This window comes from Nomascus leucogenys, chromosome 4 (genome assembly GCF_006542625.1).
Source record: "Nomascus leucogenys isolate Asia chromosome 4, Asia_NLE_v1, whole genome shotgun sequence".
Lineage (NCBI taxonomy): Eukaryota > Metazoa > Chordata > Mammalia > Primates > Hylobatidae > Nomascus > Nomascus leucogenys.
The window spans coordinates 10,839,041-10,866,570 of record NC_044384.1 but is presented as its reverse complement, the minus strand read 5'-3'; the positions used below and the strand labels follow the sequence as shown (position 1 = coordinate 10,866,570).

General features: G+C 31.9%; 1 pseudogene; it reads right to left on the bottom strand.

The window, feature by feature from the left end:
• Window positions 1-18,344: 18,344 nt before the first annotated feature.
• LOC115835013 lies at window positions 18,345-18,492 on the bottom strand (annotated as a pseudogene).
• Window positions 18,493-27,530: the final 9,038 nt, after the last annotated feature.

The window sequence follows — 27,530 nt, the reverse complement described above, 5'->3', positions numbered from 1 at the left end:
TATTGGCCGATTCAGGGTTTCGATTTGTGGCCACAGCACCCTGAACATGCCTGATCTCCTTGGGAAAGCTATTCTTAATATAAAATAGGGGCCATGAGATGTATGTTTGTGTGTTGTCTCTTCTTCATTTTTTAGCAACTTGTATTGATTTTTAATGTAATGAGATCATGTGAATTGTTTAGTAAGGTTTTTGATATTCTTTTGCTTCTGCACATATTCCTCCAGCTAAATCAGAAGATAGGTTTTGCTATTTATTATCTCTGTGATCTTGAGTGTGTTATTTGTAATGAAACTCTGTAAAACTGCCTCAAAGATTGAATGAAATAATGGATGTGAAACTCTTGATAATAGCATCTGGCATTAATAAACATTCAACAAATATTGGTTTATTTGTATTCTAATTTTCAAGAGAGTATTTCCTTCAAAACAGCTAAATTTAGAAAGTAAAATTTATGTGCAAAAGGAAAATATACTTTTAAATAAATCTTGGAAATACTTTACATAAACTGGAAAATTGTAATGATGCTTGACTTCAACTGCTTTAACCTCTAAACATTGAGTATATTTTCTTTTGTTGAAATATCTTGAAAAATTATTTGCATTCTGTAAAGCATCATTTATAGTAACAATAACAATACTGACTTCACACACTTGACATTTATATATTAGACTTTGAAAGTGTCACCTATACAACATTGTTATATAAAACTATAGTCATTAACTGGTAATCTCAATAGTTAAATTTTTATCTTTAAATTTCTAATTTGTTATTTAAGGAAAATCATTAGAATTACATACATCAGAAAACTCCAGCATAAGAGGAAATCAGAATCTAAATATTATCTTTAACTTAGATTGAATATTCATAATCCCATAAAAGAAGAAATCCTCAATATTCTTTTCAAAAACCACTTTGTGTAAAATATTTGTTATATCAAGAAATTCCCAAATATATACATTTCAAAATAGAACTACAGTAAATTAAGCATAGTTTGTATTGCTCAACTTAAAGAAAAACATATATTGCAACCGGAAACATTTAATTAATTTTTATTGCAAAGTACCATAGGTTACTGTAAAAAGTGAAGCAATATATATAGAAACTAGTTTGCCTTGTGTATTCTCTTGTTTTCAATAATGCCTATCTCATTACACAGCTCTTACAAAGGCCAATAAAATATGAATGAAAGGAGGTGTTAGTTGATTTTAAATCAAAATATTGAAAATACTATACTATCTGCATACCCAAGAGAAACAGGTACCCAGACTTCAAAGATTAGTGTTGAACTAATATATATATTATATATATATATAAAATATATATATAATATATAATATATAATATATAATATATATATGCACATTTTCCTCCAAAATGCAAAGGCCTTCAGTGTCTTGGCCTGGCCTGGCCTGTGTCATACTCTTAGGGATAAAAAGATACCCTGTGATTGGTGTGGGAAATGAGATAATCTCCACAGAATTCTTGTCTTGGTAATTGTGCAACTTCCCTTGCTATGACTCAACTTTGGATTCATCACAACAATTGGAGTGGAGCGCATGGAAATCAATTATTTCTGATTTTAATACATGTTTATCTTGCTAACATGATTTGTTTCTAAAGAACATGTATTATTTTTCTTTTACTTTGGATTCAGGGATCCACGTGCAGGTTTGTTATATGGGTATATTGTGTGATGCTGAAGTTCGGGGGAGGGATAATCCCATTAGCCAAGTAATAAGCATAGAACTCAATAAGTAGTCTCTCAGCACACCCGCCTTGACTAGTACACAGTGTCTATTGCTTCCATCTTTGTGTCCATGCATACTCAATGTTTAGCTGTCACCTATAAGTGAGAGCATGAAGTATTTGGTTATCTGTTCCTGCATAAATTCACTTAGGATAATTGGCCTCCAGCTCCATCCATGTTGCTGCAAGGAACATGATTTTGTTCTTTTTATGGCTGTGTAGTATTCCATGGTATATATGTGCCACATTTTCTTTATCCAACCCACTGCTGATGGGCACCTTGGTTTATTACATGTCTTTGTTATTTGAAATGGTGCTTTGATGAACATACGGATGCACTTGTCTTTTTGGTAGAATTAATTCTTAGCAAAGTACTAGCAAACCGAATCCAGCAGCACATTAGAAAGTTAATTTACCACAATAAAGTAGGCTTTATTCCTGGGATACAGGGTTGGTTCAATGTATGCAAATCAATAAATGTGATTCAACACATAAACAGAATCAAAAACAAAACTCATATATGATCACCTCAACAGAGGCAGAAAAAGAGGCATCAAAGGACTATACTTCAAAATAATAAGAGCCACCTGTGACAAACCCACAGCCAACATCATACTGAATTGACCAAAGCTGGAGCCATTCTGCTTGAGAACCAGAACAAAACAGGGATGCCCACTCTCATCACTCCTATTCAGCATCGTACTGGAAGTCCTACCCAGAGGAATCAGGCAAGACAACGAAACAAAAGACATCCATATAGGGAAAGATCAAGTCAAGTTATCTGTCTTTGCTGATTATATAATTCTATACCTAGAAAACCCTAAAGACTTCAACGAAAGAATTCTAGAACTGATAAATGACTTAGGTAAAGTTTTAGGATACAAAATCAATGTACAAATTCAGTAGAATTTCTATACACCAATAGGTTCTAGCTGAGAATCAGTTCAAGAATACAATCCCATTTAAAAGCCACACAGGAAAAAAAGGAACTACCTAGGAATCCATGAAAATAAGGAGTTAAAAGACCTCTATGAGGAGAACTACAAAAAAACTGCTGAAAAAAAATCAGAAATGACACAAATAAATGCAAAAACATCCCATTTTTCTCCCCACTATATATTGTTGCAAAGTTAGTACTATTTTCTGAAATCACATCTAAATATATGGTTTCTATATCTTTAAATGAAGGCAAAATTTTATGTTTATTTATGGACATAACTAATGCAGAAACATTTAAAAATTTCTAATTTCAATGAATACAGTTCTGTTGGTTATAAAAGAGTAATTTTCTGTGATGTACTTAATACTTTTATGTACGATATTTATCAAAGAAACTAATAAACAATAAAGAGACTTGTTTCAAAAGCAAACTCTACTAGACCCATATAATTATTTTTGACAATCATGGCTTGGAAAGTTTAAATAGGAAAACAATTTCTTATTTGGACCTATAAAATAATAATATAATATTGTTCTTATTTGGACCTATAAAAATCTATTTAAGAGAGGAACATAGCTCATAGTTGAATGTACTCTATTAGGAAAAAATAATACTAAGTCCAACTTGAACCATAATTATCAGGCACCAATCGATGGAAACAAGTAATGCTGGAAAGATATTTGTCCTAAATAAGCTATTCAGTAGCCACATTGATGACCTGGAGAAAGAAACAGAGAAATAGAAAATCTATAATTCTAAGTTATTTTGTGTCAGAAGGCAAGGAGAAATCAAAATTGGTCCTAAAGGAAGAGAATATAATGTATTAGAAACAATTTGAAAAATAACTCATATAATAAAAGCTAATGGTATAAGGAAAGACTGCTGAAGCACAAGTATATTAACAGTGAATCTCATTTTCTTTCCTGTATGACCCACACCATCCTACCTGCTTTATGAGGTAGAAAATGGTATCTCCATTTTACAAGTGAGAAACAGTGGCTTCAGTGAATATATTATTTTCTTAAGTATCACATGCTTATCTAGAGATTAGAAAAGACCTTCTACTTGATTAACCTGACAGAATTATAGATGAGAGTGTTTGGAAGCCATCAGATATATATAAGATATTTAAGCAAACCATTTAATATTTTGAAGTCTCAATCTTCTCAACTGTAAAATGGAGATAGCAATACCTGTTATAAGCTTGCAGCCATAATTTAGCATATGCTAATTGTACCATTTTGAAGAAGACCAGCATGTTTCATGATTATGTCATGAGGTTTAAATTAAGAATCAATTAAAGATAAAAAATACACAAATATAAAATTTTCTAATGGCTATTGATATATTAATATTTTAAAAAATTATTCACTAAATTTGATATGTAATTATCTAATAAAATTTGGCCATACTTTCTGGTTCTGCTCACCACAAACAAAAATAAGATCTCGAGAGGAATGACATGACTCATAGGTTTGAATATATTTCCCATAAAGAGATGTTAGAAGGAATTAAGGTTCTTTTGCATTTAACATGTCTGCAATTTGTTAAAATAAAATCAAATTTTGATTAGAGAAAGATGTTGGGCTGGGCTGTCCTCTTTGGAAGAAATGACTAAGTGGAAGCATATAGCTTAAACTTTAGAAGTAAAAATTATTTTAACCTCAAGCTGTAACTTGGGGTAAATAGTGAGATAATAGTACTCAGCTCTATAAATAATAATTTTGTGAATGAACACAATGCTATTCCCTTAGGCATATTATTCAGTTGCACAATAGCAGATTTCATCACTTCCCCTTCTCTTGCTTATTTAATCTGTGAATGGATACAAGCTCAGAGAATACTACACTTGAATGAGAATATAGCTTTTTTATATACCTTTAATTAACTTAATTCCCCTGTATTAAATATATTTTGGAGGATATTCTCTCATCTTAAGTGTGGTATTTAAGATGTAACTGCTTTAGTTATACTGTTGAGTGAAACTTAGTACTCTGATACTTTATTTTAATGGTGAGTCCTGTGATCAGGTGATGGTATTAATGTTTCTATTATTTGACTTACTATTTAGAAAATGAATTTTTAACACATTTATTTGGATGCTGCAATCTACACACACACACACACACAGACATGCACACACCATCATCCCCGCATGCTGAGCCTACATATCATACAGTTGTTAGTAACTAAACGTGAGATAAATAAGAAAGTATAAAAATGACATTATTTATTTCACATAAATAGTAGAAGTGAAAACAATTTCAGGGGCTCTAATAATTCAGGATTCATATTGTAAGTTGGTGCTTTATTTCGATAACAACCCCAAAAGTGGCAATAATTACTACAAATATTTGGAAACTGGAAGATACTTCAACAAATTTCTTGATTAATGCCGAGGTAACTTTGTGTTTCTTTTTTCAGCGATTTTTAAGGGCATTTTAAAGTGTAAATTAATGTTTAAGAACAGGAATTTCAGAATTGAAAAGCACAAATGCATTCATAATAGCAATGTACATTTCCTTCATTGAAGATAGAATTGCTCTTGGTATACCTGTTTCCCTCAGATATCTATAACTGAGATTCCCATGGTTTGGCAATGTTGTCAAATGCCCCAATCTCAAATATTGGAAGAGGCCTGGAGAGAAAGTGCAAATAAAATTAATTTCTATTAAATTACATTATTCTACTGACACTTGGTTAATGCAAGACATTTGTATAGTACAGTAGTCTCCTGAGAACTCTAAGCCTTTATTTTAGAAAGAATTACTAATTCCTCTTCTATGGAATTCCCTTTATGTTTTTAAAATTCAAAGTTTATGAAAACGACAGAAAGTAGAAAAGACAGTGTAGAATATGTGCTGAATTTATCTAAATTCTATTTAGGTATGATGATGGCATTCATGATATTTAAGACACCAAAAACGGTGTTTAAGACATGATATATTAAATATTTCATTTCCTCATTACAACATAATGGAATTTACTTAAAATTTTGAACAGAATACATGAGTCTATGAGTCCTCTACTTAAGTTTATTTAAATTGGTAACATTAGAAATAAGTACATCTGTGACATTAGATATAATCAAATAAAATTTTTTTAAAAGTCAGTACTAAACCATACAAAATTAAACCCCAAGTAGAATAAAGAGATAGTTTTATAAACAAAAGTAAACTAGGAAAGTATTATAAGAAAATGAGATTATTTTTGTAATCATTTCAGAAAAGGCCTTTTTAAGCAAACACAAATCTCAGAAACTATAAACTATGAGGTATTTGACTTCATAGAATTTTATAATGTATTTCATTTTAATCAGAGTGTCATTTCCCAAGGACACTACTCTTGTATACATTAAATCTTTCTCCTGCTGCTACTTATCCTCAAGTTCTATATATGCTTTTCCTACTATCCTTGCTCTATTATCTCGAGAACTCAATACATCTGATGAACTCTTACACCAACCCAACTTTCACCACTCTTCTATCTCATCATGCCAATATAGTTTATACTAAAGTTTTAGTTAAATACAGTTACATTTTCCTGAGAATGTTAAGACTGTTTATGGCAGAGCCTCATAGTGTACTATAATTAAATGTTCTGACAGTTACCTTTTAAATTATTATTTTCTTTTTGAACTTAATCATTGCCTATATTGCATAATTTTTTGTGTATGTGTATTTTTATCCTTCAAAATACTTTTATTACTAAATAAATTCTAAATGAACAGTTTTTCCTAAAAATCTATTATAATCAGGAGTAATTTCTGTTTGGACAGCTCTATTATCTTGGGATCTCCACTTGCCAATATTTCTAAACTCCTTATATTTTGTGCTGAATGACCTCTTTGTTACAGTATATTATCAGCAATTTAAGAAAAATGATGTCATGCTAGATAAATGTTTCAGGGTTTTTTTTTATTTCAATTTGAGCCCTTTCTAGTTCTGTCTTTATAATAGCATATTCTTGTTTTATGACTCCAGTGTCCTTTATAGCCTCTTCAAAGATAAGTAAATGTTACTTTTATGTTATTTTCTGTGTTTTCTATTTCCTCCCAATCATAATTTTCTTGCTTCTTGGTTTTAAACTTTATGATTCTCAAGCTTTTGATTTACCCTTGGATGAATCTCAGCTTTCTCTCTTGCTGTCATCTCTTGCTTGCTTTATTTCTAGGCCTTTTTTGTCGGCCTTTTTTCCTTAAATACTTCGGGATTATTGGATACTTCTTTCTTTCTTGGCAGAAGTTTTTATCTTAACTCTTTATCCTCCCTAACAACCTCAGAATTCTGCAAGTAACTCATGAGGAAAGCTGGCCCTCAAGCCTCCGTTTATCATTCCAGCCCACCGTGGCCTCGTTTCTACAGATTATAAATGGGTTTAGTGTAAAGTTAATCTAAGCATTTACCTTTTATAAAAAGTGTTTAGAATATTAACAGTAGTGTCATACATATAAAATAAATATATGCTTTATTTTATGGCTTTAAATTTCTTGATATTTTCCTTGCATTCTGTGTGTTATATAGGGATTGTGTTATGCAGTACTGCTTTTATATATTACCCTCTACTCTTGGTTTGGGATTTATACATTTTGATTTATACATCTTGATTATTTCTAAGAGTCATTTAAGTTACTTTTAAAATCTTGAATCTCTTAATTAGAGCTTTGTAATTAAGGTCAAGAATGAGATTACATTTTAAATATTCCCCTACATGAAGAATTATCTTACTCTTTGCCTTTGTTTTTCTTGCCCTTCTAAATTTACATGGATTAAAATGTAGAACTGAAGATAAAAGCTCATAGTGTTATTAAATACATTTTATTCGTTTACCCTGATTTTCAGTTTGTAACTATTATGCTTTATTTATAAATTAATGAATATTTTTGACATTCATGAATAGTCAATCTATACCATGATTTCCATATTCTTAAATCCTCAGATTATGTCATTTCTCAGGTTATGGAAGCCTATTTGTGTGTGTATGTGTTTAACCGTTTAGTAAAAATCATATTCCCTACTCGTTTATTAACTTATTTAGTGGGGATTAGGCCTAGATTAGCATCTTTCCTTTTTGACCATACATATGTGTTTGCTAGTAACAATTTTTAAATGAAAGCATAAATATTTTTATTTAGCTCTTAATATATTTTAAAAATTTATTGACATTTAAATCTAGCTCTTCCTATAAGTGACCTCTTTATTTTGGTCTTTTATCAGTAATCTGGTACAATATATTAGTAATTTTCACCCAGAATGATAAGCAGTTACCATTCCTTTCACAAGTGAAGAACTGCTTGGATTGCGTGGAATTCTAGGTTCACAAAATATTACCATCAATGAACATCATTCCACTATCTCAGTGTTACAGAAGAAATATCTGCCATCAGTTTTTCCCATTGAAAGTATCCTCTTTTTTTCTGCCAAATTACTAAAAATTGTTTTATTCTTATGTTTGAATGTGAACAGAATATGTCTTAATATAAATATTGGCTAATAAATTTAATTGTGAAAAGCACATTCGATTTCTATGTTCAAATCTTTCCATTTTTCTGAGGAAGATTTTTAAATGCAATGTAATGTCTTATGTATTTTTGTTTTTCTATGTTTTCCTTCTACCGTTTGATCATCAATTATTCCTTCAGAAGGGCTAAATACAGCTGTCGTCACTTTTTGTTTGGTATATCAATTGTATTCTTCTTAAGCATTTTAAACTCAGGTTGTTTTTTCCCTCTGAGTTCTGGGAAAACTTTTAAAGTTTGTTAAATCTTTATTGTTGCTAGTATTCTGCACTCAAGAAAAATTTAAAATATGTTTTATGGGTTTCGTTGTATCTTTTTTCTAATATTAGACAATTCTTTTCTTTCGTTTTCATCATTAACTAAACATACCCTCTCCCTACCACATCCCATGCCTCCCTTATAAATGTCATTTTACATTGCATCTTAGGTGATGCCTAACAGAATTAAACACACATACACACACAAGTTCCAAATTCAAATTTTCTCCAAATATTTACTTTATGCTGAACCCTAACAATATTGTATCTTTTCTGTTTCTAATATATCATTTCTCTTTGAGCAAATGTTCTTGCTTTTTTTAAAAAAAAATTCTGTTAACTATTTGTCTTTTTTCCCCTCCTTGTACAAGGAGATGTTTATTCAGGTCAAATGGCCTACATTATAATGCATCAATGTAATTTTTTTTAGTACTCATCATCTGTGATTCAAATGGAATAGAGAAAATATGATAAGCTTAAACTTATAGCAAAAATGAGAGTTTCCTTGACAATTTAGACAATGAGTCACAGAAATCGGGGATGAGAATAAAATTGTTCCAGCTGTTGGCATTAAAGTGTAGCGATTTGGTTGCACCATTTTAGCCATCTTTGAATGGTTTCTTGCATTCTTCTTTTAAAGTACCATCTAAACTTTGCAAAAGCTGCAAGCACCTCAGCAGCACTGGAAACTATCAGGGTACTATGTTTTTGGAGTGAATAGAGCACAGGGTTGCTATCAGAAAGTGGCAGAACCCACATGCCCAGCTCAGCACCATGAGGGTCTCTGGTTTTCTCCTCTCTCAGTCTATTCCACAGATGTCCCTACTTTGTCTGCTTTCTGTCCTACTTTTAGTTTTTCTTTGCCCTTCAATTCAGAAGAGTGTACTTCATTTGGTTGACAGCTTTTATGTCACCACATGAATGGTTTCCATTTTCCACCTTTGCTCTCTATCCCTTTCTGCCAAAGCAATTCTCTCCTCCTGTTCTGACAGGAACTCTTGGCAAGGAAGAAAAAGAATATGAACTACTTCAGCATATACAGCATAAATAGTTGACTTCAGACCCAACGTGTTAAAGGTTTTCTACTTGGCTTTGATTGTGGTATGCTTTGTACCAAAATTTCTATATTACTTTATAATCATCGAAGTTCAGTATTTTGAGTATTTTATGGCCATAAATGTATAAATATTATGCAAAGACAGTCAGGTGCTAACTGGCTTTTTTAATGGTTTATGGTCTAGAATTGTGCTGTGGTTGTTATAGATCAATTAATTGTTACTTGGGATTTGATATTCTGCCTTTCCACTACAGAGTACTTGATAATAAAAGCATAGTACTTTATTCTTAAAAAAATACAGAACAATTTTTCAATGTGCAGAATATGTTCTTATTTCTAAGGCTTTCCCCATGGCTTCAACAGTGGATTAGATCAGCAGATTTGCAGTAGTGAAGAATATTAAGAAATATCTGAGAAGGAGCTGACAGGAAAAAATATTCATGATCTTTTCTATTCAATTTCCAGCACTGAAAATTAAAGTTTTGAACAGCACTGTGCAATAGAAATAGTTGAGCTGCAGATATGAGCCACATTTAAAAAGAACAAAAGAACTGATAAAATCAACATTGATGATATCCTTTATTTAGCCCAACATATGCAACCTATTACCATGATCAACATGCCGTTAATACTGTAAATGAGATGTTTTTATTTTTTATTTTTGTATTTATTTTACAATTAGGGCAGCTCATCTCTATTTGTACTAGCTGCATTGTAGTTGCTCAATTGCCCTGAGTGGCTAGGGGCTATTATATTGGAAAGTGCAGAAGTAAACTAAGGTAAAGAATACCTAAGTTCTTTTTTAAAAAAACAGTAATAAACACTTGAGGAATAAAATAAAGTTCAATTTTAATTCTAGTATTTACAATGATTTGATTTTGGACAAATTACCTGACAACTTTTTATGAAAAGTTTCCATTTGATTTTTTATAGACATTATATTTTTTGTTGAAATATACTCCATTTGTTTATCCAGCATGATTATGTTTTTCTATATATTCCACAATGTATAAATCTTGTCTATTGTGAAATCTTTCTCTAAAACTCCAACATCTGTATTTTCTCTGCATCTGCTTGCATTGATAGGTTTGTTGTGATTATCAGTAATTTATGCATAAATTTTTCGCATTATAATTTTTAAGTTTATGCTGGACATTATATGTCATAGTAGAGCAACTCTGCAATGTTTTCATCCTCCTAGAACATTAGATTCTGTTCTCTTAAGCTATTAAATTAAGAGAGGATCACCCTTTTTCTGTTGATGCTTGGGTTTTGAGCCATTTTAGCACAGGTCTCCTTTAACTCTTTAACTTATCCCCATATCGAAAGAGAGCACTTACCACTAAGACATGCTTTTACTTGTAGGAATGCTGTTTCTGGCATCTCAACTGAAGCCTAATGTGTGCACCAACTCTCTCTACTATGACTGGGAAGGAACTTAACATTTCCTCAGTGAGACCTCTGGAAACTCAGCTCATAGGTTCTCTGCATCTGTTTACTACTTGACCTCTTAGCATCATGTCCTGCACATGGTCAGCTGAGAAATTGTCACAGGTCCTCAGCAACATTTTATGCAGATGCTCGGAGGACTTCTTGGCACTTTCCTCCTCTCTGATTTTTTGCCATCCAAATCCCAACCACTTTCACAGCCCCAGACTCTGACCTCTGATTTCTCCTCCCACTCATATTGAGAACTTTGCTCTCTGTCTGGCTCTCTTTTTCTGCGCAGCAATTTGAAAAATTCCCCTAGTGAAAAATCCAGGGTTAATGTAAGTCTTACTTCGTGTTCTTCCTTTTTCTTAAATATCATAGTGTGGGCTGATGCATTCAAACATGTTTTTATACCTCTTAAAATACATTTTGCTCCAAATTTATAATTGTTTACAGCTGTTGGATAAGTTTGATATCAGCTACTTTGTTTTATTCAGAAACTATTAAGTTCTTGACATCTATTTCTGCCACTCCCTAATAAATCCGAAAATTTGATTAAATCTCCTTTTAAGTTTAAACTTTCTTTCTGCCTTTTTGTTATTTCTTTGGTCTAAATTATTATCTCTTCCCTAGATTCCGACAATAGCTTTTAATTCATATCTCCACTTCCAGGACATACTCTACATTAAACAGTTGTCTTTTAGAAACATAATTTCTTTCTCTCTCTTTCTTTCTTCCTTTCTCTTTCTCTCTCTTTCCTTCTCTCTCTTTTTCTCTCTTTCACCTGTATTTTTAGTAGAGATGGGCTTTCTACAAGGTCTGTATTTTTTTAGTAGAGATGGGGTTTCACCATGTTGGCCAGGCTGGCCTCAAGTTATCCACTTGCCTCAGCCTCCCAAAGCGCTGGGATTACAGGTGTGAGCCACCACAACTGGCCACAATTTTGTCACTCTCCAAGTGAAAACTATTCAATCGCTTCTCTTTAAACTTAGAATAAATCTTTGAACTCCTTACATTGACCTATAAAATTTAGGATGATGTAAGCTTTCTAAATGCTTTTCTATGCACTCTGTGTCCCTGCTGTATGCTTTAGTAGCATGGATTTTTTTTAAATCTCCTGAACCTGCAAAGCTTTGCCCATAGCAGTGTTTTTGTACAGTCTGTTTTTTATGACCATGGCATAAAAACTTCCTTCTCTTGCTTTATGTGACAACTTAAATGTTCTTTCAATGAGCATTTCCTGATCACATAGAACTTTACCCTTAATCTCATACAATCCTGATCTTTTGATTCACATCACACCAAAGTGTGACTTCCCAATTGTGCAAAGGTATATGCTCTTATGTAACATCTTTATTTTCTACTAGATATAAACATCATGAGGAGAAGGATCATATCTTTATTTTTTGCCATATTATGCCCAGTGCTGCTTCTTGATATGTAGTGTATTAAATACTTATTGGTGTATAAGTGTTAAACAATTATATTTGAGTTAATGAAAAACATATTAAATAATATTAAACTTCAGAAAGAAAGTGTTTTAGAAATCAGCATTTGAAACTTAATGGAGAATCAATATTTTCAAAGAATTTTAGAGAATTGGAACTGGAAGAAACCAGAATCATCATTTTCATGTAACAATCCTTCTGATAACGTTGTCTGCACTTAAATCACTCCAGTGTCAAGGAACTCACAATTTCACAAGGAAGCATATTTTATTCTATTCCTATTATTTAAAAAATGTCTTTCTCATGTTTAATATAGTCTAAGCACTATATTGAATTGTTTTACTTATAATCCTATGCAATAGTTATCTCAATTTTACAAAAAAAAGAAAAAAATTGTACATATATTAGGTTGGTGCAAACGTAATTATGTTTTTTTTCCCATTACTTTTAATGCAAAAACCACAATTAGGTTTGCACCAACATCATATTTTGTTTCATTTGTCATTTCTTTTGAAACCTAAACACTCAAAATATATAATTAAAAATTATTATTTTATTTCCTTGAATGTTGAAAAATGATACTTCATTTCAGGATCCTTTATCATAATTGGAATTATTTATGCTATATATTGGATTTGCGTCTTTATCCCTGTGTGCTTTTAATGACCCACGTTTGCATGTATTGCAAATAAGAAATTTTGAGTATTAGCCAAAATTTAAAAAATATAAAATAGATTTTAAAGAACCAAACTTATGAAAAAAGTATGTTAGTTAACATTAAGAAAGATGTGTTAAACATTTTTGTCTTTATAGTGTTCACATTTTCTCATTAGTTATATTATCATAAAAGAAATGAAAATATATGGATGGATGGATGCATTCAAGTAAATAAAATACCATATTTTGAAGAAGACTCATATGTAATGTGCAAAATTCAATTTAGTATGTGTATATATAATCATTTAAATATATAAGAGTTGGAAATATATTTATACTCTATATCAATTGAAATTATGATCAAATGAGAAAATGTGTTTGAAATCTTTAATTTTTATTTTTTTTTTCTGTTTCAGAATCATTTTTATTGTCACTATTTTTTAGGACATAGAGGTTTGCCTACAGAGTGACCCACTTTTTCCTAGCTATTTTGGGGTACTATATTAGATATTTCTAAAATTGTAATACCTTTTATGGGTCACTTAGAAACCATTAAATGAGTTACTATTTCAGTACAATAAGTTACATTTGCAATATTGCTGCCTAAGGACCATTATTAATCTTGGAAAATGAAATAGGTGGTCTAATTACCTGTCTAATTCTTTTCAGATTCTGGCTGAATAAAAATATAAACTAAATGATATAAAATGGTGTTTCAAACATTATGTTAAAATCGAATAGGACAAATATTGTTTAAATTTTCACATATAAAGTGATTGCTGACATAAAAATATGTAAGCAATCCTTGTTAAGATGGTACTATAAGATTATTCATTGGTCTTCCTTTCTCTGCTGTAAACTCAGTTAGAGATAAAATCTAGTCTTTGTGCTTGTTTTTAGAGAGAAGTTCTCCTTCTATTGCCCAGGCACAATGCAGTGGCACAATCACAGGTTAATGTAACACTGAACTCCTAAGCTCCAGGGATCCTTCCACCCCAAGCCTCCTGTGAAGCTAGGACTATAAACTTGTGTCACCACAACTGGCTAATTTTTTAAAAGAATTTTTGTAGGAACAGGGTGTTGCTACATTGCCCAGGCTGGTCTAGAAATCCTGGACTCAAGCAATCCTCCAGCCTCAGCCTTCCAAAGTGCTGAGAATGCAGGTGTGAGCCCCCATGTCTGGCCCTAAATTCTATCCTGGTAAGCTTAATAAGAAACATAGACATGTTCGGTGATACAAAGAGAAGTCTCCATTGACCAGAAACAAGATAGAAACGCACAACAGCAGTAGAGTTGTACCTGGGGGACTGCCTATCTCTGGATCCAAATATGGACAGTGGGAACTGGGAATACGACTCCTTGAGGGCGAAGAGGATCAAAGTCATCCCTTACAAAGTGGAGTGGAGAGAGGAAGAAAAAACATTAAAGGCAATCACAAGATTTCCAAAACTTTTCAGCAAATCAAAAGCATGCTGCCGAATTCATCACATAAAAAGAGGGAATGCACCCAAATAAATAACTTTTTAAAATTTTAAACAGAATATAACTAAAATTTTAGTTGACATTTACAAAACATATGAAGATTATGAAAAAGTTTAGGCCACTAAAATCGCAAATTTAAGTGATATTAAAATTTTCTAGAGAACAATTTCTAGTATTTTACAAAAAAGAATCATAATAGAATTATTATTAAATATTTTGCTCATTAATTAAATTCCTTATGCCTCCTTGAAACAAATAAGTCATGTTATAGAGCTGTGTTCTGTTGGTGAATTTTGCCAGAAATTTAAGGAACAGATTTTAAAAAATATTTTGGAGAAGCTCAAAAAAACAGTTTTGTAACATTTTTATTAGACAGTAAATTATTGAAAGTTAATTAGAATCATATAACAAAAGAGAATTATAGGCTGAGCATGGTGGCTCACACCTGTAATCCTAGTACTTTGGGAGGCCTAGGTGGGTGGAGCACCTGAGCTCAGGAGTTCAAGACCAGCCTGGGCAACATGGCAAAACCCCATCTCAACTAAAAAATACAAAAAATCAGCTGGGTGTGGTGGTGCATGCCTGAGGTCCCAGCAGCTTGGGAGGCTAAGGCGGGAGGATCACTTGAGCATAGGAGGTCTAGGCTGCAGTGATGCGTGGTTTGTGCCACTGCACTCTAGCCTGGGTGACAGGGTAAGACCTTGTCTCAATTTTTTTTTTTTAAAGAAAGACAAGAGAATTACAGATTAATCTATAATTATGGGCACAAAAATCCTAAGTGATGACCCAGGAAAATGGGATCCAGAAATGCTATACAATATTCATCAAATCATACAGTGTTTAGTCTCAGAATTCAAAGAAGTTTCTCTAGCAGAAAATTTAAGAATTTACTTCACTCCAATTAACTGAGAAAGTCATATGATTATTACTATATGATTACTATAATAAAGTTACATGATTATTATATGATTTTAAAGTGATATTATTAAAAATAATACCATTTAAAAATAGCAACATGTATTTATGTCAAAAGCTAGGAACATAAAAGGATTTCCTTAACCTAGTTTAAATTTCTACTTGAAATGTATAGCAAATGTGATTCTTCACAGTGAAGCACAGAAGCACAAAACCTCTCAGTGAATTCAGAAACCAACAAAAACAACAGAAAACATTACTACTGTCTCTCCTAATCTGTATCATACCTTAGTAATTCAAAATTGTATAGTAATAAAGCAAGAAAAAAGGTATAAATGTTGGAAAAAAAGAAACAATTTTACTATTATGTCGTGGTAAAATACATATCCAAGACAATGTATAGAAAAGTTACACAAATGAAAATAATGTGCGTTTTTTTTTTTTTTTGGTAAAAGTTCCAGACAAGCTAAAAACATAACAGCAGTGAGCAACGTGAAGCCTCCCCACTAAGATCCAGAGCAAGGAAAGGAGGTCCCCTCTCACCACTGCTGTTCAACAACATTCTGTAAGCCCTAATGCAATGCAGTAGAATTAGAAAAGTAACTAAAAGGTATATAGATTGGAAAAGATGTAGTAAAATTATCTTTGTTAACAGATGAGATGATTGTCTCTGTAGAAAATCCAAAAGAATTGGAAAAAAAAAAAAAACCACTTGTGACTAATGAGCAAGATAGTTTGTAGGATGCAAGTTAATACAAAAAAATCACATTTCTATGTATCAGTAATGAATAAATGAGATTTGAAATTAGAAACAGAATACCAGTTACATTACCACCCCAAAAAGAAGCACGTAGGTAAAATGTAAACAAAGGTATTCAAGGTCGATAATGAGGAAAACTACAAAACTCTGATGAAAGATACCAAAGAAGAACTAAATAAATGGAGAGAGATTCCATGTTCATTGATAGGAAGACATAGTTATCAATATGTCAGCTCAGTCTATAGGTTCAATGTAATCCCATTCAAAATTCCAGCAAGTTATTTTGTATTTTGTAGATACTGACAAACTAATGATCAAGTTTATATAAAAGGGAAACAGACCCAGAAGAGCCAACACATTATTAAAGGAGAAGAACGAAGTCGGAGGATTGACACTGTCTGACTTCAAGACATACTACGAAATACAGTAAACAAGACAGTGTAGTATTAGTGAAAGTAAAGAAAAATAGATCAATGGAACAGAATACACATCCCAGAAGGAGGTTCACATAAATATAGGTAATTGATCTTTGACAAAGAAACAAAGACACAAACAATGGAGAACAACAACAAAATATTTTCCACAAATGATGATCCTGGAACAACTGGATGCCCACATGCAAGGAAAAAAAAAAAAACAATCTTGATACAGACCTTCCAAGCTTCACAAAAATTAACTCAAAATGGATCACAACTGTCAAACACAAAACCCATAAAAGATAATATAGAAGAAAGTCTAGGTGAACTTGGGTTTGGCTATGACTTTTTAGATGTGATACCGAAAGCACAATTCATGAAAGACATAACTGATAAGATGGACTTCATTAAAATTAAAAACTTTTGCTCTGTGAAAGACTATGTCAAGGGATGAGAAAGGAAGCCACAGACTGGGAGAAAATATTTACAGAAGACATATTAACTGCTATTAAAAATATACAAAGAACTCTTAATACTTAATAAGAACACAACCCAATGAGCCAAAGACCTGAACAGACATATCACCAAAGAAGACATGAAAATGGCAAACAAACATACAAGAAGATGCTTTACATCATATATCATCAAGGAATTGCCAGATAAAACAAGAATGAAATACCACTAAATACATATTAAAATGGCCAAAATCAAAAACACCAAATGCTGGCAATGATGTGGAGCAACAAGAACTCTCATTGCTGGTGGGAATGCAAAATGGTACCGCCAATTTGGAAGAAAGTTTGCCAGTTTTTACAAAACTAGATGTATCCTTACCGTATGACCCATTCATTGTACTCTTTTTGCATTAACCCAAAGGAGTTGAAAATGTATGTCCATACATATCTGCACATGTATTTATAGCAGTTTTATTCATAATTGCCAAAACTTGAAAGCAACCAAGATGTCATTCAGTTGGTGAATGGATAAGCCAATTGTGGTACATCCAGATAGTGGAATGGGATTCATCGTTAAAAATGAACTATCAAGCCATGAAAACACAAGGAAAAAATAAACACATATAACTAAGTGAAAGAAGCCATCTGAAAAGGATATTCTGGAAAAGGAAAACCTGTGGAGACACTAGAAGTATCAGTAGTTGCCAGGGGTTGAGCCAAAGGGAGAGATGAATAGGAAGAGCACAGAGGACCTTTAGGGCAGTTCAACTGCTCTCTATAATACTATCATGGGGGATACATGTTACTTATATTTGTCCAAACCCATGCAACACCAAGAGTGAACCCTCATATAGACTATGAACTCTGGATGAAAATGATCTCTCAGTGTAGGTTTATCAGTTGTAACAAATGTATAATGCCATCTGGTGGGAGATGTTGATAATCGGGGAATCTATGCATGTGTGGGGCCAGAGGCTAGAGAAGATATTACTGTACTTTCAAGTTTGCCGTGAACCTAAAATTCTTCTGAAAAATATCAATTGAAAAAAAAAATCTAAAACCTATGAACAACAAATTTAGATGTATTTCAATAATTCAGACATATATGTGAAATTCTTTTTGAGAAGATTACAAAATTTTTGTAGGTCTTGAAAGAAGCCTTAAATAAACGAGGAGCTTACATTTATGGATAATACATTATAGTAAGAATGTCATTTCTCCCTAATCTTTAAGTTTACGCAGAATACCAACAGAGACCTACATAGAATATGTCAAATTGTACTGAAATTAACATCAAAGACAGCAAAGAGAATAAATTTCAAGAAAGGCTTATGTCTTTTCTGAAATAAGTTTTAAGCTGGTAAGAACAGATACTACACTTGATCTTAGCCAAAAGGCTGAGAAGCAATGAAAAATATTTTAAAAAAGAAGGGTACTTCCATATAATCAGATGTCAATAGGCCTTTAAATCTATAATAATTAGGATAATGTATATTGTTGCATAGATAATATGCCATGTTTGCTGATATTGTGAAACATTTTATGTCAAATAGCATGTGTTCAACTAAATTCATGAAGAAATAACCTTTGAACTGTAATTCCTATTAATTAACATCAAATACATCATTAAATGCCCCTAACATTTTTCTAGGAACTTTTTCCTTCAGATATTTTTATCTGAAGAATTAACACGTTTAAAAACATGGTCAGGTGCTGTATTTCTGTCTGGTAATTTACATTATTTCTAAAATGAACTAACAACAATATGCAAACCCAAGTACCGATGGTCTCCTTTTTACTTATTTTTTGAGATTGCAGTATTTTCACTGTATTTGTAGAATAATAGTTGTACATGCACACATATGGGGTATATGTGTATCTGTTATAATATTGTGAGTGCAATGAGATCAAGAATGTTATTTGTCTTGCTCTTTGCTTTATAACTAACACCTAGATCAATTTCTGGAATATATCATGTGTATAAGAAATAAACATGGGAAGGGCAACAATTTTCTTGAATGAAAAATATTTTCCATTAGTAAAAAGTAAAGCAGTTTCTTTATTTCATTTTTTAAAAACATTATATCATGGCAGGTGGGAAAGGAATTTTGTGTTGAAAATGTGAAACGTAAGTCATTTGGTATATTTCAACTTTTTAAAAGATATTTTTGGGGAGAAACTGAGTACCAGAAAAAATTTATGGAGTAAAAGCAAGGCAATGTTAACCAAGTGTCAGCTTGCCAATTTTTCTATAGTTGTAAGTCAATAATTCTTTCAGAAATACATCTTGAGATTGAATATGTAATATTTACAAGATCTGCAGAAATAGAGTCATTATCTTTCTTATTTTTTTCCTAAGTCATGAATCAAAATGCTGATATAGTACAAAAACGTATTTAAGAGGCAAGGTGAATAAAGCAATGGGAAAGCTCTGACATTTTAAAGGATAAAATTGCAAGACGGTAAACATTTTAATTTTGAGGGGTGTGTGTGTGTCTGTGTGTATTTGCATTTATTGGAAAATAAATGGTTGACCACTTTTCATATATGTATTTGCATTTAATATTTTGATTTATATTGTTCCTCAATGAACTTTCATAGTCTTTATCTTATTTTGGTTTGGAGAAGAAAAATTTCAATATGAATGGGCAAATTTTCTTCTAAGTAATCTATGTATTTCTAAATATTTTTGTTATTTTAATGAAGAAGATTGTAAAATAGAAAACATTCTATGATTAATTCTTCATGATACAGAGAAAAAGGAAATTAAAACCAAATTAATCAACTTCGTAAATGAGTAATCACATTGTATATTAAATATTATTTAATTGCCATTTTATATTATAACAAAATAACTCACAATCACCATTATTATGGTGGCTGTACTTTTAGTAGAATTTCCTGTACAGGTGCCTAGAGCATTTTTGTATGCTCTTTTATCAGACAAACAGAAATACCAACATACATACATTATTTTAACATATAAAGTTGTCTAATTTGGTGATAAGAATTGAGGTATAGGAGGAGGTAAAAGAAAGAGATCTAATGGTTTTTACCCACAGAAATAGATATGTGAAATATATTCAATTAATTTAATATGATAAATATATAGATGGACTAATACAATTTATTCAAATCAATCATATATGCTCTATGATCTTTAATTATTACTATATTATCATTTTTCATAATATCTTGGCTCAGTGCTAGATTTTTACATAGAATGAAAGAAAGGAGGGCATTTGATCTATTTTAAGCAATGTATTTCCATTGTTGTACCCACAGTTATTTCTAAAATAAAAGAAATGGCTTGAATTCTAAGATGTGTTTCTAGCTCTGCACAATTACCAGATTATGCTAAGTAAAAATTATGCAGAGTAATGGAACATTTAAATTTTATATTTGTTTTCCATTCTAATATAAAATAAATCATTTACACCTAAATATATTATTTTCAAGGAATCTAGAATGTAAATAATTTGTAATCTAATATATTACATAATATTTGTGAACATTTCTTCATTACATTTTGCTAGCTTAAAATTAAGCTATGATTATATAAATTTTTATTTCATCTTCCTGATAAATTTACCACATTCTCTGCACTTTGAAAATGCCTTTTATGTGTAGATTTTCATTTCTTCTCACCTTATTTTAATATTTTATATATTTTCCTGCTACCATATCTATGACTGTTCCATAACTCCAATTATAATTTAGATATTTCTTTTAAAATTGACTTGCTTAGGAGAAAATGCAGATCATGTCAACGAACTAAAGTATTTCTCTTCATGGTTTTTATATCTTAAATTATCTTTATTTTTGTTGTATTTTCATGATTAAAATTAAACTTAGTCATTCGTATGACAGGGGTTTATATTTCTTAGTTTATGTAATCCATAGGCACATAGGAGTCACTGCTTAAGAAACCTGTGATTAGAATATTCATGCAGCTCTTTACTTTTGCAATATTATATTAACATTATTATTGCCACGTCTGTCAAGAACACTACAGAACTCTTGCTGTGAAACTTGCTTACACAGTCAGATGTGAGGACAAAAATATTGATTCAATCACGGATGATTTTCTAGTACCACAGCTGATGCTCCATGTTTACTTATGGTTATCAAATTTTATTGATTAATCATTTTATGACATATGCAATCGACACACTCAAATAGCAAAATATATAGTGACAGGTATTCAAATTTAAGAAGTGTCTTCCACTTTCAGAAATGCCCATTTTGAAAAATGCTGCTATTAAGTAAAAAGAAAGTGGTCTGAGTTATTTAGGTAAATTTGCATGTGTATAAGCAGAAAGTTGACAGAGTTTGCATTTTTAACTATAAACATAATAGAAACATCTCAGTGACCCATACAAAATGTAAATTTCCCCTTTCATTGAAAATAATGTAAGAATATAAATGCCAATAATTTGTACTATAACTTTTACAAAAGTACACTTTATTTGTATCTTTTCATGGTAAATAAAAATAGCTAATGTATTATAATATTCAGTATTTTATTATATTATTTATTTACTGATATTATTTACTGATATTTATTAACTTATTTTATTATATATTTTATATTAAATATATATTTATTTTATTATTTTATTATTAACTGATATTTATTTACTGATATTTATTTACTGATAATATTCAGTATTTTATTATATTATTTACTGATATTATTATAATATCAGTATTATAATATTCAGTATATTATAATATTCAGTAACTCATTTATGTATTATAGAATTTCTGGCTCAGAAACAAAGAATGAAATGTGCTTATGGGAGGGAGAGAGAAAGGGGGAAGGAAGGGAAGAAGGAAGGGAAGAAGTAAAGAAGGAAGGGAGGGAGGAAGGAGGGAGAAAGGAAAAGAAAAGAAGTTGCTGAGTTGCTTTTTTAACTTCTTTAAGACATTAAGTGCAGAATTGGAATCTACCTACCCTGCTGAATCTTCTGCTTACATTATATACTTAACTGCATTAAATTTGCTTGAGCTCTGCTCTTCACATTTTAGCAATGTTAGCTTTATTTATTAACTTTAAAAGTCTATCACCTCTTGGTACATAAAAATAAGTGCCTTCATTTATTTAAGCTATATTGTCAAATATTTCTGGTCATGGAATAAAAAATTTAGAGTTTTTCTACAAAATCTAAGATTTAGTATGCATGTTTTTTATTAAAAATATTAAATTTTTTAAAAGACATCAGAAATGTTGACTCAGCAGTAATAAAATTTACGGGCATAATTTCACAAGCCAAAAAACGCCCACAAATATTTTCAATGAGGGGCTAGCGTCTGATGGGTTTTATTTGCACTAATTTGCAAATCTAACTTACAATGGTTAGAACACTAAGGGACTTTATCAAATTAGGATATTAAAACTTTAGATGGTCAATTGATGTTTCTACTTAATTTCCTAAGTTATTTAATAATTGGTCATATATTCGGGAAACTTACCTATACAGGGATTAAATATAAACTGCATATGATGGTGTTTTGCTTGTTATTAAAATATTATACTCCATTGTTAATATCAAAAATTAGAATCACATTCATCATTTAAGAGATTTCCAAACTTTGTTGTATTTTAATTTAACCGTGGGATGAGATATTTTGGAGACTGAAAGCAGTTATTCACTGAGCTACAGAATGGTTATATTAGGAAAGTCTGAAAATGGGTGATCAAGTGTTTCTGAATGATCCACCCTGCAAAATTCCAATGTTACCTTTGTCTTTTGTTCTCCTATATACCTGCTAATGCTCACTTCCAAAGTGTATCTATTTCAACTGACACCGGCACTTGGACCTAATGGTAGACGAGGTCTTTGCCACTATTTAGCCCATTACCAAGGTGGTTATGTGGGGCCGCCAGCCTTCTCTGCTGGACCGCCCTTTCTAAGTGGCCATCTTCATACACCTTATGTCTGATTCTGCAGAGAGAATAGAGAATTTCTTGACTTGGTATGCTTTTTGCATTTACAAATCAAATATCTATTATTTGCATGCAGCCCTACCTTCCTTATACCAGAATTATATAAAAGTTCCTCTTTAAAACAAATTTATCCTATTTTGTTCTTGATCTTATTTTCTTCAGCTCATCTGAAGTCTGAACTTTGTCATAAAAATTGTTGTCTCCATACATTCTCCAACTTTTTCTTTATACTGGTCCCTTCAATGTAGGCAATTGCATATACTCAAGTCTTTGAAAGAATTACAAACCCAAATATTGCTAGGCCAGTACTGCCTGCTCTTACAATTCTAATTTTTGTGTTTAACTATTTTTCTTGCAAATTCCTTGGGCTTCATATTCTCAAGTTTCTCATTGCTATGTCCAATTCCTCAATTGTCATTTATTTTAACTTAATAAACACTCATAAAATGAATACTATATGCTCAGCACTATTCTAAGCATTGTGTACATATGTATTATATGTGTATATGTTATCTCAGTCCACCTGTTTTTTAATATCTTGCAAATACTTTATTTCTAATTATTAAAGCAATATTTACTTATTCCAGACAAAATTTTAGACCACGTAAAGTAAAACACAAAAGTTAAACACAAAAGTTATCCACAATCTCAGAAACAAATACTATTCACTGATAATATTTTGCTCCATTTTGCATATTTTTGTGATTGCATGTGTGTATACATGTTTATTTTTGTACATATGTTGTGTGTGTATTTATTTATTTTTGCTTTTTTTTTAAATTATACTTTAGGTTTTAGGGTACATGTGCATAATGTGCAGGTTTGTTACATATGTATCCATGTGCCATGTTGAGTTCCTGCACCCATTAACTCGTCATTTAGCATTGGGTATATCTCTTAATGCTGTCCCCCCCACTCCCCCAACCCCACAACAGTCCCCGGAGTGTGATGTTCCCCTTCCTGTGTCCATGAGTTGTCATTGTTCAATTCCCACCTATGAGTGAGAACATGCGGTGTTTGGTTTTTTGTCCTTGCGATAGTTTACTGAGAATGATGTTTTCCAGTTTCATCCATGTCCCTACAAAGGACATGAACTCATCATTCTTTATGGCTGCATAGTATTCCATGGTGTATATGTGCCACATTTTCTTAATCCAGTCTATCATTGTTGGACATTTGGGTTGGTTCCAACTCTTTGCTATTGTGAATAGTGCCGCAATAAACATACGTGTGGATGTATGCAGCCAAAAAACACATGAAGAAATGCTCATCATCACTGGCCATCAGAGAAATGCAAATCAAAACCACAGTGAGATACCATCTCACACCAGTTAGAATGGCCATCATTAAAAAATCAGGAAACAACAGGTGCTGGAGAGGATGTGGAGAAATAGGAACACTTTTACACTGTTGGTGGGACTGTAAACTAGTTCAACCATTGTGGAAGTCAGTGTGGCGATTCCTCAGGGATCTAGAACTAGAAATACCATTTGACCCAGCCATCCCATTACTGGGTATATACCCAAAGGACTATAAATCATGCTGCTATAAAGACACATGCACACGTATGTTGTGTGTGTATTTAAATGATAACAAAGACTTGTGTAGTACTCTGTTATACATTTTTTCTAAGCAAAAACTAACTCATCTAATTTCACCATCAACTTCATACATTTCACAAAGGAGGAATCTGAAGAAAAAGAGAGATTTAGGTAACTTGCTAAGTGACGGAACTAATATTGGCATTTCAGTAGTCTGTCTCCAGAGTTCATAACGTCTACAATGTATCTTACACAACTTTGTTTTGAACACACACACACCCCCCCGTGGTCTCATAAGTATGCTAAGTAGTATATACTTATATACTAAATATATGCCGATGTATATTATATAGTCACGATTTTGATGTCTATGCAGATTTGAGCATTTTTCACCAAAAATGTATTTTTAATATTTTACAAATATTTTAAAACACATTTAATAGATTCATAATGTTAATATATGAATATACTATTTGAAAAAATTACTTTCCTTTTGTTGAACATTTAGTTTTATCCTTTCAAATTTTAAAATATTATAAGTATTATTGTAATAAACAACCATATTTATATAATTCTGTTCTCATTTCTCATTAATGTAAGAGAAATTCTTAGAAAATGGAAACTGAATTGAAGGTTGGACATGCTAACAAGTCATGGCAGATATTACCAATTACCAATATTCTCTCAAGAAAAGATAATTTCCTCTGCTTTATGTTAGACTTAGGTCTATCATTTGGCATTCATTAAATAAACAAGTATGTGGTTCTTTTTTCTATTTCAAACATGGTGCAATTTCTGAAGACACAGTAGACATGACAGAAATGGCCACTGAAATTTGGGTGTGATTGTGTCTACTGGAGAGGGTAGTGAAGCAAAAATTAAATGAAAATATAAATAAAATTACATAGTTTTGAGTTCTCAACAGGAAATCTACTGATACAGTGCAGAAAACGAGGGGAGTCAAAGGCCGGGCCCGGTGACTCACACCTTTAATCTCAGCACTTTGGAAGGCCATGGTGGGCGGATCACTTGAGTTAAGGAGTTCAACACTGGGCGGGCCAACATGGTGAAACCCTGTCTCTACTAAAAATACAAAAATCAGCCAGACATGGTGGTGCCACCTGTAGTCCCAGCTACTGAGGAGGCTGAGGCAGGAGAATCACTTGAGTGCAGGAGGTGGAGGTTGCAGTGAGCCGAGATTGCACCACTGCACTCCAGCCTGGGTGACAGAGCGAGACTCTGTGTCAAAAAAGAAGTAATTGAGGGGACTTGAGTCTACTTGATGGTTAGTATTAATTGTAATAATCTAAAGAATCTCATGGCTGAGAACCATAGTTTGACTAGGAAATCCAAATGGCTTCGAAAAACCCTCCCCATGGATCTTTGCTTTGAAAGGAGAAATTTCCAAACATATGAATAATTTGATAAGTATAGACTACGCATTTAGTCTAGCATCCTAGTGTCACTACTACTCACTACGAATTTTATTTTCCTCTATAAATCACTTAGCTTCACCAAAGACGAAGCTTAAATTTGTTAGATACTTTCCAATCTCTCTTGCTTTTAATGTAGTGTATTTCTTCCCCCTCCTTTTCTTACTCTGCTTGGGTTCTTGCTGCAATATTCTACTGCTCTTTATTTTTATGCCTTTTCAACACCATGGATGCTTCATGTCCTTGTGGTATTACTCCAAATGATCACTTAATTTCGACTGCAGAGGACAGGCAGAGCTTGAGACGAGCTTTTGCGGCATGCTGCGTGCTCCCTCTTCCAGGCATTGCCTTAGGGCCAGCTGGATTTGCAGCAATATACTTACATAATTCTGATTTAATTTTTCTTGTGGGAAATTATGCGAGTTCAAGAGCTCTACATTCTTTTACTGAAATAATTATTTTCAAGTCCCTAAAAGCATTTACATAATTCAACGGAGGTAAAACATTCATTGCAGGAGTTGTAAGTTGTCCACCACTAAATTTTTTTAAAGTGAGGTTTAATTTTTTTTCTTAATATGTTTCTTCTTCTGTAAGGGGAATTGGTGCTTATATTTAGAATCATGAAGTAAGAAACTATTCCCAATACTTATATGCGAAGCTGGAAAAGAACTAGAAATATATGCTTTGGCTGTTTTCTTAGGTATATTATTACAGTTAGACTTCTGATAGTTTTTTTTTTATTATGGTTGAAAGTCTGCAATGTGTTTAATTTCTTTAGAAGACAAGCTCCCATCTGCAAGGAAATTATATTGTGTCATGACTGAGCATGCAGAAATTATTTTTCAGAAAAGGGAGGAAAGCAGGGGAGGGGAAGAGAGAGAACTATAAAAAGTAAAGAATCCAAATCTCCAGTATCAAAACAAGGACAGGAATAGTTTGTGGACATCCCGTTAGAACACAGTATACTATTCATAAGTTTTATAAACTCACTTACTTTGCCTTCCAGAATCAATCATGTTAGTTACTACTCAAGCCTTTCTTAGTTTTATTTTCCTTTCCTAAATTATATAGTCTTATCAGAAGGGCTTAAACACTGTTTCAAAAGATGCTATTTACTTAGTTATTTTTAAATCCTTGTGACATCTGAATAAATTTTTCTTCCATTGAAAGTGAAAACATTTACTGTTTGCCCATAGATAAAAATGGGCAAAATATTGGCATTATTAAATTATATTATTTTTTCTTTTCATTATTTTTTATTGGTTTCTGTCCTAGAGAAACAAAACAAAAAAACTGGCTGTAACAAATTATATCCCAATCCCTATTCTTTTTCATTCTTGAAGATCTTTGAGTCCCACATCTGTATCCTTCATAAATCCCCGATTTCCTTTTTCTTCTTGGACTTTCAGATTATAGTATTAGCATGTAAGAGTGATATCAAAAAGACTGCACAATGTCAGTGAAGGCTTAGGTGAAATCAAATTGGTACGTCATTTGACATCTAAAATAAAGATGCCAAAGGT